The sequence below is a fragment of the Orcinus orca genome, unplaced genomic scaffold (genome assembly GCF_937001465.1).
Source record: "Orcinus orca unplaced genomic scaffold, mOrcOrc1.1 scaffold_96, whole genome shotgun sequence".
Classification (NCBI taxonomy): Eukaryota; Metazoa; Chordata; class Mammalia; order Artiodactyla; family Delphinidae; genus Orcinus; species Orcinus orca.
The window spans coordinates 552,006-567,136 of record NW_026043972.1 but is presented as its reverse complement, the minus strand read 5'-3'; the positions used below and the strand labels follow the sequence as shown (position 1 = coordinate 567,136).

The window sequence follows — 15,131 nt, the reverse complement described above, 5'->3', positions numbered from 1 at the left end:
TGGCGTTGGGACCTCAGCGCACAAGGCCCACATCCCCATGGGAATGGGAACCTGGCTGGAGTGTCCTCGCACCACTGGGCGCACATCAGAAAATGTGGGGAGCCCACCATTTAGGGCCTGACGCCAGAGGGCCGTCATCACCGAGAGGAGGAGGCACCCTGCATGCTCCAACTGCCACCAGAGGGCTCACATCTCCAAGGTGATGTGTGCCAGGCAGGCAGGAGTGACCTCACAGCAGAGGGCCTACCTCACAGAACGTTGTTGAACCCAGCCAGGATTAGACTCTCGCCAGAGAGCCCACCTCACCAAGGGAATGGGAACCAGGCAGGAGTGTCCTCACACGAGTGGGGCCACAACATCGAAAGGTGAGGAATGCAGCACATGTGGCCTCAAGCAATAGGACAGTCATCACCAAGGGGCTGGCAGTGAGGCAGACAGGAGTAGCCTCACAACAGAGGGCACATAGAATAAAAAAGATGAGGAATCCAGCAGTTGGAACCTCCCAGCAGGCGGCTCAGAGCACCGATGATAAGGGATCCTTGCCGGAGTGAACTCACAGCAGAGGGCCCATATCATAGTACTGTGAGCAAGCCAGCCGTTTTGACCTCAGAGCAGAAGGCCCATATCCCCATGGGGATGGGAACATGGCAAGAGTGTCCTCACTCACTTGGTGCACATCAGATAATGTGGGGAGCCCAGCAGTTATGGCCTAAGGCAAGAGGGCCCTCATCACCGAGGGGAGGAGGATCCCAGCACACTCCAACTGCCACCAGAGGGCCCAAATCGCCAAGGTGACGTGTGCCAGACAGGCATGATTGACCTCACAGCAGAGGGCCCACCTCACAGAAGGTTGAGGAACCCAGCCAGGATCAGACTCTCACCTGAGGGTCCACATCAGCAAGGGGATGGGAACCAGTCAGGACTGTCTTCCCTCCAGTGGGGCCACATCATCGAAAGGTGCGGAACCCAGCACATGTGGCCTCAAATCAGAGGACACATATCACAAAGAGAATGGGAGTGAGGCAGGCAGGAGTAGCCTAAAAACAGAGGGCCCGAAGAATAAGAAAGGTGAGGAATCCAGCAGTTGGAACCTCCCAGCAGGCGACCGAGTGCACAGAAGTTATGGGATGCAGGCAGGAGTGAACTAACAGCAGAGAGCCCACATCATGAAACTGTGAGCAACCCAGGCGTTGGGACCTCAGAGCAGAAGGCCCACATCCCAATGGGGATGTGAACCTGACTGGAGTGTCCTTGCACCACTGGGCACACATCACAAAATGTGGGGAGCTCAGCAGTTAGGGCCTGACGCCAGAGGGCCCTCATCACCGAGGGGAGGAGGCTCCCAGCAGGCTCCAAGTGCCACCAGAGGGCTCATGTCCACAAGGCGAGGTGAGCAAGCAAGGCAGGAGTGACCTCACAGCAGACGGCCCACCTCACAGATGGGTGAGGAACCCAGCCAGGATCAGACTCTCAACAGAGGGCCCACATCACCAAGGGGATGTGAACCAGGCAGGACTCTCCTAAGACCATTGGTCCCACACCATCAAAAGGTGAGGAACCCAGCACATGTGGCCTCAAACCAGACGACACACATCACGAAGGGGCTGGGAGTGAGGCAGGCAGGAGGATCCTCACAACAGAGGGCCCACAAAATTAAAAAAGTAAGGAATCCAGCAGTTGGGACCTCCCAGCAGGCGGCCAAGAGCACAGAGGCTATGGGATCCAGGCCTCTGTGAACTAACACCAGAGAGCCCACATCATGAAAATGTGAACAACCCAGCCATTGGAACCTCAGAGCAGAAGGCCCACATCCCCATGGAGATGGGATCCTAAGAGGAGTGCCCAAGCATCATTGGGCTCACTAAGAAAAGTTGGTGAGCCCAGCAGTTAGGGCCTGAGCCAAGAGGGCCCTCATCACCGGGGGGAGGAGATTCCCAGCATGCTCCAACTGCCATCACATGGCTGACTTCACCAAGGCAATGTGTGCCAGCCATGCAGGAGTGACCTATCAGCAGAGGGTCTCCCTCACAGAAGGGTGAGGAACACAGCCAGGAACAGACTCTCACCAGGGGGTCCACATAACCACGTGGATGAGAACCAGGCAGGAGTGTCCTCACACTAGTGGGGCCACATCATCGAAAGGTGAGGAACCCAGCAAAGGTGGCCGCAAACCAGAGGACCCACATCACCAAGGGGTTGAGAGTGAGGTAGGTGTCTGGACGGGCATATTTAACACTCATTTCCCACCAGGAAGAGGAATTAACCAAAGGCTCAGCGTGCCCTGCCAGAAGCAGATTAGGGCCTGAAGCAGTCTTGCGGGTTTGCGGCCAGCTCACAAGAAAGCGAATTGAAGAAAGGAGCTCAGGGGCCCTGTAATTCACAAAACTGCAGAGTTATAAATGACAGCTATCGTCCAAAAATATATTGAAGTATTGGTGCGAAGAGGACTTGAAAGCGGGGCAGAATTGCAAGAAACCGATTTCAGGAGGTAGACTGGAATTGCATTTAAAGCATAGGAAAAGAGGCAGAACGTCCACAATGATGCACTTGGCCAAAAAGGGCATATGCGTTTTTTCCTGAATATATTCAGGAAAAAACGCATACGCACTTTTTGGCCAACCAAGCAAGCTTGCAAAGGAAATCTGCACTAAAATGAAGTCTCACTTCCCCCCGGTCAAAAGGACCATCTAAAAAAAAGTGTAAAATCCAGAAAGGCAGGACAGGACATGGAGAACTGGGAGCCTTGTTATGCTGATGGGCGGGATGTAAATTGCCAACAGCCACTCTGGAGAAGTGTATGGTGTTTCCTGAAACATCTAAAAAACAAATCAACAGAGCCTAGGGCACTTCCACTTATGGTCCTATAGCTTAGGGAAATTAAAATAAAAAAGACACAGCTACCCTAAAGTTTGGGACGGCTATCTTTACAAGAACCTCGTGTAAGGTACAAGTTCAATATCACAGAAAGCGAAAAATGGATAAAGAAGTTGTGGTACTTACGTACAATGCAATATCACTCAGCAATGAAATCTATGTCATCAGGCCCGTAGCAGCATAATGAGTGGATTCAGGTACGATGATTCTAAGTAAAATAAGTCACACAGAAACAGAAACATCATAAGATATCACTACTACACAGAATGTAAACTTGGCTACACAGGAACTGAATTACAAAACAGAACAGGGTCTCAAATGTAGAAAACCAACTTATGCTTGCTTAAGGGGAAAGGTGAGTTGGGTTGCTGCATAAAACCAGAGATTGAAATTAGCACAGATACCGTTCCATAAGCCAAATATGTAATAGAAAAGAGCTACTCCTTGCTCAACGAAGTGGACTCAACACCCCATATTAAACGCCTAAGTATATACCTGACTAGTAAGAATCTTAAAACCTATGGATTTATATGTCTCCGAAAGGGAATCAAGCGTGTGTACAGCGGCATAAACGCAGCAGTGATAGGATTGGTGAGGTTCGGTGAGCAAATGCAGACCCTTTGAAGTCATATTGCATGGTACCCATTCCATGTGTCTCAACTCTCCAGGTTTAAGGGATTCTTCCTTCAGCTAAAACATGCACGTGGAACCCAGAGTATGATCCACCATGTGATCGGGAAACGTGTTCAAATGTGTCTCAGTTTTCGTCCCCTGGTACTCGGGTGCAACATTCCAGATGCTTTACTAACACTCTCCCCACTTGGAGAGTAAGTGCCTTTAACCTCCTGTTTGGCCCAGTTTGCAAATACTGCGGAAGATGAACAGGAATAGGGAGAACCAATGAGATACTAGCTGAAGGTGTCTGGACGGGCAAATTTAACTCTCATTTCCCACCAGGAAGAGGAATTAACCAAAGGCTCAGCATGCCATGCGGGAACCACACTAGGGCATGAAGCAATCCTGCGGTGTGGTGGCCAGATCACAAGAAAGCGAGTTGAAGAAAGGAGCTCAGGGGCACTGTCATTCACAAACCTGCAGAGTTATAAATGACAGCTATCGTCCAAAAATATATTGAAGTAAGTCTTCCAAGAGGACTTGAAAGCGGGGCAGATTTTCCAGAAACCAATTTCAGGAGGTAGACTGGAATTGCATGTAAAGCATAGGAAAAGACGCAGAACGTCCACAATGATGCACTTGGCCAAAAAGGGCATATGCGTTTTTTCCTGAATATATTCATGAAAAAACGCATATGCCCTTTTTGGCCAACCAAGCAAGCTTGCAAAGGAAATCTGCACTACAATAAAGTCTCAGTGCCCCCCGGTCAAAAGGGCCATCTGAAAAAAGTATAAAATCCAGAAAGGCAGGACAGGCCATGGAGAACTGGGAGCCTTGTTATGCTGATGGGCGGGATGTAAATTGCCAACAGCCACTCTGAAGAAGTGTATGGTGTTTCCTGAAACATCTAAGAAACAAAGCAACAGAGCCTAGGGTATTTTCACTTATGGTCCTATAGCTTAGGGAAATTAAAATCAAAAAGACACAGCCACCCCAATCTTTGGGACGGCTCTGTTTACAAGAACCTCGTTTACTGTACAAGTTCAATATCAAAGAAAGCGAAAAATGGATAAAGAAGTTGTGGTACTTATGAACAATGCAATATCACTCAGCAATGAAATCTATGTCATCAGGCCCGTAGCAGCATAATGAGTGGATTCAGGGACGATGATTCTAAGTGAAATACATCACAGAGATAAAGAAACATCATAAGATATCACTACTACACGGAATGTAAACTTGGCTACACAGGAACTGAATTACAAAACAGAACAGGGTCTCAAATGTAGAAAACAAACTTATGCTTGCTTAAGGGGAAAGGTGAGTTGGGTTGCTGCATAAAACCAGAGATTGAAATTAGCACAGATACCGTTCCATAAGCCAAATATGTAATAGACAAGAGCTACTCCTTGCTCAATGAAGAGGACACAAAACCCCGTATTAAACACCTAAGAATATACCTGACTAGTAAGCATCTTACAACCTATGGATTAATATGTTTCCAAAAGAGAATCAAGCGTGTGTACAGCAGCATAAACGCAGCAGTGATAGAACTGGTGAGGTTTGGTGAGCAAATGCAGACCCTTTGAAGTCATATTGCATGGTACCCATTCCATGGGTCTCAACTCTCCAGGTTTAAGGGATTCTTCCTTCAGCTAAAACATGCATGTGGAACCCAGAGTATGATCCACCGTGTGATCGGGAAACGTGTTCAAATGTTTCTCAGTTTTCGTCCCCTGGTACTTGGGTGCAACATTCCAGACGCTTTACTAACACTCTGCCCACTTGGAGAGTCAGTGCCTTTAAACTCCTGTTTGGCCCAGTTTGCAATTTCTGCGGAAAATGAACAGGAATAGGGAGAACCAATGAGAGACTAGCTGGAGGTGTCTGGACGGGCAAATTTAACTCTCATTTCCCACCAGGAAGAGGAATTAACCAAAGGCTCAGCGTGGCATGCCGGAACCGCACTAGGGCCTGAAGCAATCCTGCGGTGTTGCGGCCAGCTCACAAGAAAGCGAGTTGAAGAAAGGAGCTCAGGGGCACTGTAATTCACAAACCTGCAGAGTTATAAATGACAGCTATCGTCCAAAAATATATTGAAGTAAGGCTGCCAAGAGGACTTGAAAGCGGGGCAGAATTGCAGGAAACCGATTTCAGGAGGAAGACTGGAATTGCATGTAAAGCATAGGAAAAGACGCAGAACGTCCACAATGATGCACTTGGCCAAAAAGGGCATATGCGTTTTTTCCTGAATATATTCAGGAAAAAACGCATATGCCCTTTTTGGCCAACCAAGCAAGCTTGCAAAGGAAATCTGCACTACAATGAAGTCTCACTGCCCCCCGGTCAAAAGGGCCATCTGAAAAAAGTATAAAATCCAGAAGGGCAGGACAGGCCATGGAGAACTGGGAGCCTTGTTATGCTGATGGGCGGGATGAAAATTACCAACAGCCACTCTGGAGAAGTGTATGGTGTTTCCTGAAACATCTAAAAAACAAAGCAACAGAGCCTAGGGCACTTCCACTTATGGTCCCATAGCTTAGGGAAATTAAAATCAAAAAGACACAGCCACCCCAAAGCTTTGGCCGGCTCTGTTTACAAGAACCTCGTGTACGGTACAAGTTCAATATCACAGAAAGCGAAAAATGGATAAAGAAGTTGTGGTACTTACGTACAATGCAATATCACTCAGCAATGAAATCTATGTCATCAGGCCCGTAGCAGCATAATGAGTGGATTCAGTTACGATGATTCTAAGTGAAATAAGTCACACAGAAAAAGAAACATCATAAGATATCACTACTACACGGAATGTAAACTTGGCTACACAGGAACTGAATTACAAAACAGAACAGGGTCTCAAATGTAGAAAACCAACTTATGCTTGCTTAAGGGGAAAGGTGAGTTGGGTTGCTGCATAAAACCAGAGATTGAAATTAGCACAGATACCGTTCCATAAGCCAAATATGTAATAGACAAGAGCTACTCCTTGCTCAACGAAGTGGACTCAACACCCCATATTAAACGCCTAAGTATATACCTGACTAGTAAGAATCTTAAAACCTATGGATTTATATGTCTCCGAAAGAGAATCAAGCGTGTGTACAGCGGCATAAATGCAGCAGTGATAGGATTGGTGAGGTTCGGTGAACAAATGCAGACCCTTTGAAGTCATATCGCATGGTACCCATTCCATGGGTCTCAACTCTCCAGGTTTAAGGGATTCTTCCTTCAGCTAAAACATGCACGTGGAACCCAGAGTATGATCCACCGTGTGATCGGGAAACGTGTTCAAATGTGTCTCAGTTTTCGTCCCCTGGTACTCGGGTGCAACATTCCAGATGCTTTACTAACACTCTCCCCACTTGGAGAGTCAGTGCCTTTAACCTCCTGTTTGGCCCAGTTTGCAATTTCTGCGGAAGATGAACAGGAATAGGGAGAACCAATGAGATACTAGCTGAAGGTGTCTGGACGGGCAAATTTAACTCTCATTTCCCACCAGGAAGAGGAATTAACCAAAGGCTCAGCATGCCATGCCGGAACCACACTAGGGCCTGAAGCAATCCTGCGGTGTGGTGGCCAGCTCACAAGGAAGCGAGTTGAAGAAAGGAGCTCAGGGGCACTGTCATTCACAAACCTGCAGAGTTATAAATGACAGCTATCGTCCAAAAATATATTGAAGTAAGTCTTTCAAGAGGACTTGAAAGCGGGGCAGATTTTCCAGAAACCAATTTCAGGATGTAGACTGGAATTGCATTTAAAGCATAGGAAAAGAGGCAGAACGTCCACAATGATGCACTTGGCCAAAAAGGACGTATGCGTTTTTTCCTGAATATATTCAGGAAAAAACGCATACGTACTTTTTGGCCAACCAATCAAGCTTGAAAAGGAAATCTGCACTACAATGAAGACTCACTTCCCGCCGGTCAAAAGGGCCATCTGAAAAAGGTGTAAAATCCAGAAAGGCAGGACAGGCCATGGAGAACTGGGCGCCTTGTTATGCTGATGGGCGGGATGTAAATTGCCAACAGCCACTCTGGAGAAGAGTATGGTGTTTCCTGAAATATCTAAAAAACAAAGCAACGGAGCCTAGGGCACTTCCACTTATGGTCCTATAGCTTAGGGAAATTAAAATCAAAAAGACACAGCCACCCCAAAGTTTGGGACGACTCTGTTTACAAGAACCTCATTTACGGTACAAGTTCAATATCGCAGAAAGCAAAAAACGGATAAAGAAGTTGTGGTACTTACATACAATGGAGTATCACTCAGCAATGAAATATATGTTATCAGGCCCGTAGCAGCATAACTAGTGGATTTATGTACGATGATTCTAAGTGAAATAAGTCACACAGAAAAAGAAACATCATAAGATATCACTACTACACGGAATGTAAACTTGGCTACAGAGGAACTGAATTACAAAACAGAACAGGGTCTCAAACGTAGAAAACGAACTTATGCTTGCTTAAGGGGAAAGGTGAGTTGGGGCGCTGCGTAAAACCAGAGATTGAAATGAGCACAGATACGATTCCATAAACCAAATATGTAATAGACAAGAGCTACTCCTTGCTCAACGAAATGGACTCAACACCCCATATTAAACGCCTAGGAATATACCTGACTAGTAAGAATCTTAAAACCTATGGATTGATATGTCTCCGAAAGAGAATCAAGGCATGTGTACAGCGGCATAAACGCAGCAGTGATAAGATTGGTGAGGTTCGGTGAGCAAATGCAGACCCTTTGAAGTCATATTGCATGGTACCCATTCCATGGGTCTCTACTCTCAAGGTTGAAGGGATTCTTCTTTCATCTAAAACATGCATGTGGAACCCAGAGTATGATCCACCGTGTGTTTGGGAAACGTGTTCAAATGTGTCTCAGTTTCTGTCCCCTAGTACTCGGATGCAACGTTCCAGACGCAGTACTAACACTATCGCCACTTGGAAAGTCAGGGCCTTTAACCTCCTGTTTGGCCCAGTTTGCAATTTCTGCGGAAGATGAACAGGAATAGGGAGAACCAATGAGAGACTAGCTGGAGGTGTCTGGACGGGCAAATTTAACTCTCATTTCCCACCAGGAAGAGGAATTAACCAAAGGCTCAGCATGCCGTGCCGGAACCACACTAGGGCCTGAAGCAATCCTGCGGTGTTGCGGCCAGCTCACAAGAAAGCGAGTTGAAGAAACGAGCTCAGGGGCACTGTAATTCACAAACCTGCAGAGTTATAAATGACAGCTATCGTCCTAAAATATATTGAAGTAAGGCTTCCAAGAGGACTTGAAAGCGGGGCAGAATTGCAGGAAACCGATTTCAGGAGGTAGACTGGAATTGCATTTAAAGCATAGGAAAAGAGGCAGAACGTCCACAATGATGCACTTGGCCAAAAAGGGCGTATGCGTTGTTTCCTGAATATATTCAGGAAACAACGTATACGCCCTTTTTGGCCAACCAAGCAAGCTTGCAAAGGAAATCTGCACTAAAATGAAGTCTCACTGCCCCCCGGTCAAAAGGGCCATCTGAAAAAAGTGTAAAATCCAGAAAGGCAGGACAGGCCATGGAGAACTGGGAGCCTTGTTATGCTGATGGGCGTGATGTAAATTGCCAACAGCCACTCTGGGGAAGAGTATGGTGTTTCCTGAAATATCTAAGAAACAAAGCAACGGAGCCTAGGGCACTTCCACTTGTGGTCCTATAGCTTAGGGAAATTAAAATCAAAAAGACACAGCCACCCCAAATTTTGGGACGGCTCTGTTTACAAGAACCTCGTATACGGTACAAGTTCAATTTCACAGAAAGCAAAAAATGGATAAAGAAGTTGTGGTACTTACGTACAATGCAATATCACTCAGCAATGAAATCTATGTCATCAGGCCCGTAGCAGCATAATGAGTGGATTCAGGTACGATGATTCTAAGTGAAATAGGTCACACAGAAAAATGAACATCATAAGATATCACTACTACACGGAATATATACTTGGCGACACAGGAACTGAATTCCAAAACAGAACAGGGTCTCAAATATAGAAAACCAACTTATGCTTGCTTAACGGGAAAGGTGAGTTGGGGTGCTGCATAAAACCAGAGATTGAAATTAGCACAGATACAATTCCATAAGCCAAATATGTAATAGACAAGAGCTATTCCTTGCTCAACGAAGTGGACTCAACACCCCATATTAAACACCTAAGAATATACCTGACTTGTAATAATCTTAAAACCTATGGATTTATATGTCTCCGAAAGAGAATCAAGCGTGTGTGCAGTGGCATAAATGCAGCAGTGATAGGATTGGTGAGGTTCGGTGAGCAAATGCAGACCCTTTGTAGTCATATTGCATGGTACCCATTCCATGGGTCTCAACTCTCCAGCTTTAAGGGATTCTTCCTTCATCTAAAACATGCATGTGGAACCCAGAGTATGATCCACCGTGTGTTCGCGAAACGTGTTGAAATGTGTCTCAGTTTTTGTCCCCTGGTACTCGTGCGCAATATTCCAGACGCTTTACTAATACTCTCCCCACTTGGAGAGTCAGTGCCTTTAACGTCCTGTTTGGCCCAGTTTGCTATTTCTGCGGAAAATGAACAGGAATAGGGAGAACCAATGAGAGACTAGCTGGAGGTTTCTGGACGGGCAAATTTAAATCTCATTTCCCACCAGGAAGAGGAATTAACCAAAGGCTCAGGGTGCCATGCCGGAACCACATAGGGCCGGACGCAATGCTGCGGTGTTGCGGCCAGCTCACGAGAAAACGAGTTGAAGAAAGGAGCTCAGGGGCACTGTAATTCACAAACCTGCAGAGTTATAATTAACAGCTATCGTCCAAAAATATATTGAAGTAAGGCTGCCAAGAGGACTTGAAAGCGGGGCAGAATTGCAGGAAACCGATTTCAGGAGGTAGACAGGAATTGCATGTAAAGCATAGGAAAAGAAGCAGAACGTCCACAATGATGCACTTGGCCAAAAATAGCGTATGCGTTTTTTCCTGAATATATTCAGGAAAAAACGCATACGCCCTTTTTGGCCAACCAAGCAAGCTTGCAAAGGAAATCTGCACTACAATGAAGTCTCAGTGTCCCCCGGTCAAAAGGGCCATCTGAAAAAATTGTAAAATCCAGAAAGGCAGGACAGGTCATGGAGAACTGGGAGCCTTGTTATGCTGATGGGCGGGATGTAAATTGCCAACAGCCACTCTGAAGAAGTGTATGGTGTTTCCTGAAACATCTAAGAAACAAAGCAACAGAGCCTAGGGTACTTTCACTTATGGTCCTATAGCTTAGGGAAATTAAAATCAAAAAGACACAGCCACCCCAATCTTTGGGACGGCTCTGTTTACAAGAACCTCGTTTACTGTACAAGTTCAATATCACAGAAAGCGAAAAATGGATAAAGAAGTTGTGGTACTTATGAACAATGCAATATCACTCAGCAATGAAATCTATGTCATCAGGCCCGTAGCAGCATAATGAGTGGATTCAGGTACGATGATTCTAAGTGAAATACATCACAGAGATAAAGAAACATCATTAGATATCACTACTACACGGAATGTAAACTTGGCTACACAGGAACTGAATTACAAAACAGAACAGCGTCTCAAATGTTGAAAACAAACTTATGCTTGCTTAAGGGGAAAGGTGAGTTGGGGTGCTGCATAAAACCAGAGATTGAAATTAGCACAGATACCGTTCCATAAGCCAAATATGTAATAGACAAGAGCTACTCCTTGCTCAATGAAGAGGACACAAAACCCCATATTAAACACCTAAGAATATACCTGACTAGTAAGAATCTTAAAACCTATGGATTTATATGTCTCTGAAAGAGAATCAAGCATGAGTACAGCGGCATAAGTGCAGGAGTGATAGGATTGGTGAGGATCGGTGAGCAAATGCAGACCCTTTGAAGTCATATTGCATGGTACCCATTCCATGGGTCTCAACTCTCCAGGTTTAAGGGATTCTTCCTTCAGCTAAAACATGCATGTGGAACCCAGAGTATGATCCACCGTGTGATCGGGAAATGTGTTCAAATGTGTCTCAGTTTACGTCCCCTGGTACTTGGGTGCAACATTCAAGATGCTTTACTTACACTCTCCCCACTTGGAGAGTCAGTGCCTTTAAACTCCTGTTAGGCCCAGTTTGCAATTTCTGCGGAAAATGAACAGGAATAGGGAGAACCAATTAGAGACTAGATGCAGGTGTCTGGACGGGTAAATGTAACTCTCATTTCCCACCAGGAAGAGGAATTAACCAAAGGCTCAGCGTGCCATGCCGGAACCACACTAGGGCCTGAAGCAATCTTGCGGTATTGCGGCCAGCTCACAAGAAAGCGAGTTGAAGAAAGGAGCTCAGGGGCACTGTAATTCACAAACCTGCAGAGTTATAAATGACATCTATCGTCCAAAAATATATTGAAATAAGGCTGCCAAGAGGACTTGAAATCGGGGCAGAATTGCAGGAAACCGATTTCAGGAGGTAGACTGGAATTGCATGTAAAGCATAGGAAAAGAGGCAGAACGTCCACAATGATGCACTTGGTCAAAAACGGCGTATGCGTTTTTTCCTGAATATATTCAGGAAAAAACGCATACACACTTTTTGGCCAACCAAGCAAGCTTGCAAAGGAAATGTGCACTACAATGAAGTCTCCCTTCCCCCCGGGTCAAAAGGGCTATCTGAAAAAAGTGTAAAATCCAGAAAGCCAGGACAGGCCATGGAGAACTGGGAGCCTTGTTATGCTGATGGGCGGGATGTAAATTGCCAACAGCCACTCTGGAGAAGTGTATGGTGTTTCCTGAAACATCTAAAAAACAAAGCAACAGAGCCTAGGGCACGTCCACTTATGGTCCTATAGCTTAGGGAAATTAAAATCAAAAAGACACAGCCACCCCAAAGTTTGGGACAGCTCTGTTTACAAGAACCTCGTTTACGGTACAAGTTCAATATCGCAGAAAGGGAAAAATGGATAAAAAAATGTGGTACTTACGTACAATGCAATATCACTCAGCAATGAAATCTATGTCATCAGGCCCGTAGCAGCATAATGAGTGGATTCAGGTACGATGATTCTAAGTGAAATAAGACACACAGAAAAAGAAACATCATAAGATATCACTACTACACGGAATGTAAACTTGGCTACACAGGAACTGAATTACAAAACAGAACAGTGTCTCAAATGTAGAAAACAAATTTATGCTTGCTTAAGGGGAAAGGTGAGATGGGGTGCTTCATAAAACCAGAGATTGAAATTAGCACAGATACCGTTCCATAAGCCAAATATGTAATAGACAAGAGCTACTCCTTGCTCAACGAAGTGGACTCAACACCCCATATTAAACGCCTAAGAATATACCTGACTAGTAAGAATCTTAAAACCTATGGATTTATATGTCTCCGAAAGAGAATCAAGCGTGTGTACAGCGGCATAAACGCAGCAGTGATAGGATTTTTGAGGTTCGGTGAGAAATGCAAACCGTTTGAAGTCATATTGCATGGTACCCATTCCATGGGTCTCAACTCTCCAGGTTTAAGGGATTCTTCCTTCAGCTAAAACATGCATGTGGAACCCAGAGTATGATCCACCGTGTGATCGGGAAACGTGTTCAAATGTGTCTCAGTTTTCGGCCCCTGCTACTCGGGTGCAACATTCCAGACGCTTTACTAACACTCTCCCCACTTGGAGAGTCAGTGCCTTTAACCTCCTGTTTGGCCCAGTTTGTAATTTCTGCGTAAGATGAACAGAATTAGGGATAACCAATGAGAGACTAGCTGGAGGTGTGTGGATGGGCAAATTTTACTCTCATTTCCCACCAGGAAGAGGAATTAACCAAAGGCTCAGCGTACCATGCCGGAACCACAGTAGGGCCTGAAGCAATCCTGCAGTGTTGCGGCCAGCTCACAAGAAAGCGAGTTGAAGAAAGGAGTTCAGGGGCACTGTAATTCACAAACCTGCAGAGTTATAAATGACAGCTATCGTCCAAAAATATATTGAAGTAAGGCTGCCAAGAGGACTTGAAAGCGGGGCAGAATTGCAGGAAACCGATTTCAGGAGGTAGACTGGAATTGCATGTAACGCATAGGAAAAGAGGCAGAACGTCCACAATGATGCACTTGGCCAAAAAGGGAGTATGCGTTTTTTCCTGAATATATTCAGGAAAAAACGCATACGCACTTTTTGGCCAACCAAGCAAGCTTGCAAAGGAAATCTGCACTACAATGAAGTCTCACTGCCCCCCGGTCAAAAGGGCCATCTGAAAAAAGTGTAAAATCCAGAAAGGCAGGACAGGCCATGGAGAACTGGGAGCCTTGTTATTATGATGGGCGAGATGTAAATTGCCAACAGCCAGTCTGGAGAAGTGTATGGTGTTTCCTAAACATCTAGAAAACAAAGCAACAGAGCCTAGGGCACTTCCACTTATGGTCCTATGGTTTAGGAAAATTAAAATCAAAAAGACACAGCCACCCCAAATTTTGGGATGGCTCTGTTTACAAGAACCTCGTATACGGTACAAGTTCAATATCACAGAAAGCGAAAAATGGATAAAGAAGTTGTGGTACTTACATACAATGCAGTATCACTCAGCAATGAAATCTATGTCATCAGGGCCATAGCAGCATAAGGAGTGGATTCAGGTACGATGATTCTAAGTGAAATAAGTCACAGAGAAAAAGAAACATCATAAGATATCACCACTACACGGAATGTAAACTTGGCTACACAGGAACTGAATTACAAAACAGAACAGCGCCTCAAACGTAGAAAACCAACTTATGCTTGCTTAAGGGGAAAGGTGAGTTGGGGTGCTGCATAAAACCAGAGATTGAAATGAGCACAGATACCGTTCCATAAGCCAAATATGTAATAGACAAGAGCTACTCCTTGCTCAACGAAGTGGACTCAACACCCCATATTAAACGCCTAAGAATATACCTGACTAGTAAGAATCTTAAAACCTATGAATTTATATGTCTCCGAAAGAGAATGAAGCGTGTGTACAGTGGCATAAACGCAGCAGTGATAGGATTGGTGAGGTTCGGTGAGCAAATGCAGACCCTTTGAAGTCATATTGCATGGTACCCATTCCATGGGTCTCAACTCTCCAGGTTTAAGGGATTCTTCCTTCAGCTAAAACATGCATGTGGAACCCAGAGTATGATCCACCGTGTGATCAGGAAACGTGTTCAAATGTGTCTCAGTTTTCGTCCCCTGGTACTCGGGTGCAACATTCCACACGCTTTACTAACACTCTCCCCACTTGGAGAGTCAGTGCCTTTAACCTCCTGTTTGGCCCAGTTTGCAATTTCTGCGGAAAATGAACAGAAATAGGGAGAACCCATGAGAGACTAGCTGGAGGTGTCTGGACGGGCAAAATTAACTCTCATTTCCCACCAGGAAGAGGAATTAACCAAAGGCTCAGCGTGCCGTGCCAGAACCACACTAGGGCCTGAAGCAATCCTGCGGTGTTGCGGCGAGCTCACAAGAAAGCGAGTTGAAGCAAGGAGCTCGGGACACTGTAATTCACAAACCTGCAGAGTTATAAATGACAGCTATCGTCCAAAAATATATTGAAGTAAGGCTTCCAAGAGGACTTGAAAGCGGGGCAGAATTGCAGGAAACCGATTTCAGGAGGTAGA

General features: G+C 45.5%; 1 long non-coding RNA gene across 6 annotated transcripts in view; it reads right to left on the bottom strand.

Annotated features, from left to right (window-relative positions):
• The window catches only part of LOC125963354 (uncharacterized), a 278,782-nt gene extending 264,683 nt beyond the window's left edge, over positions 1 to 14,099 (bottom strand). For all 6 annotated transcript variants that reach the window (XR_007475206.1, XR_007475211.1, XR_007475210.1 and 3 more), the window contains exons 1-2: positions 14,055 to 14,099; positions 2,997 to 3,082 (exon numbers count right to left, since the gene is read on the bottom strand). This is a non-coding gene — a long non-coding RNA (uncharacterized LOC125963354). The remainder of the gene's footprint in view (positions 1 to 2,996; positions 3,083 to 14,054) is intronic.
• Positions 14,100 to 15,131: the final 1,032 nt, after the last annotated feature.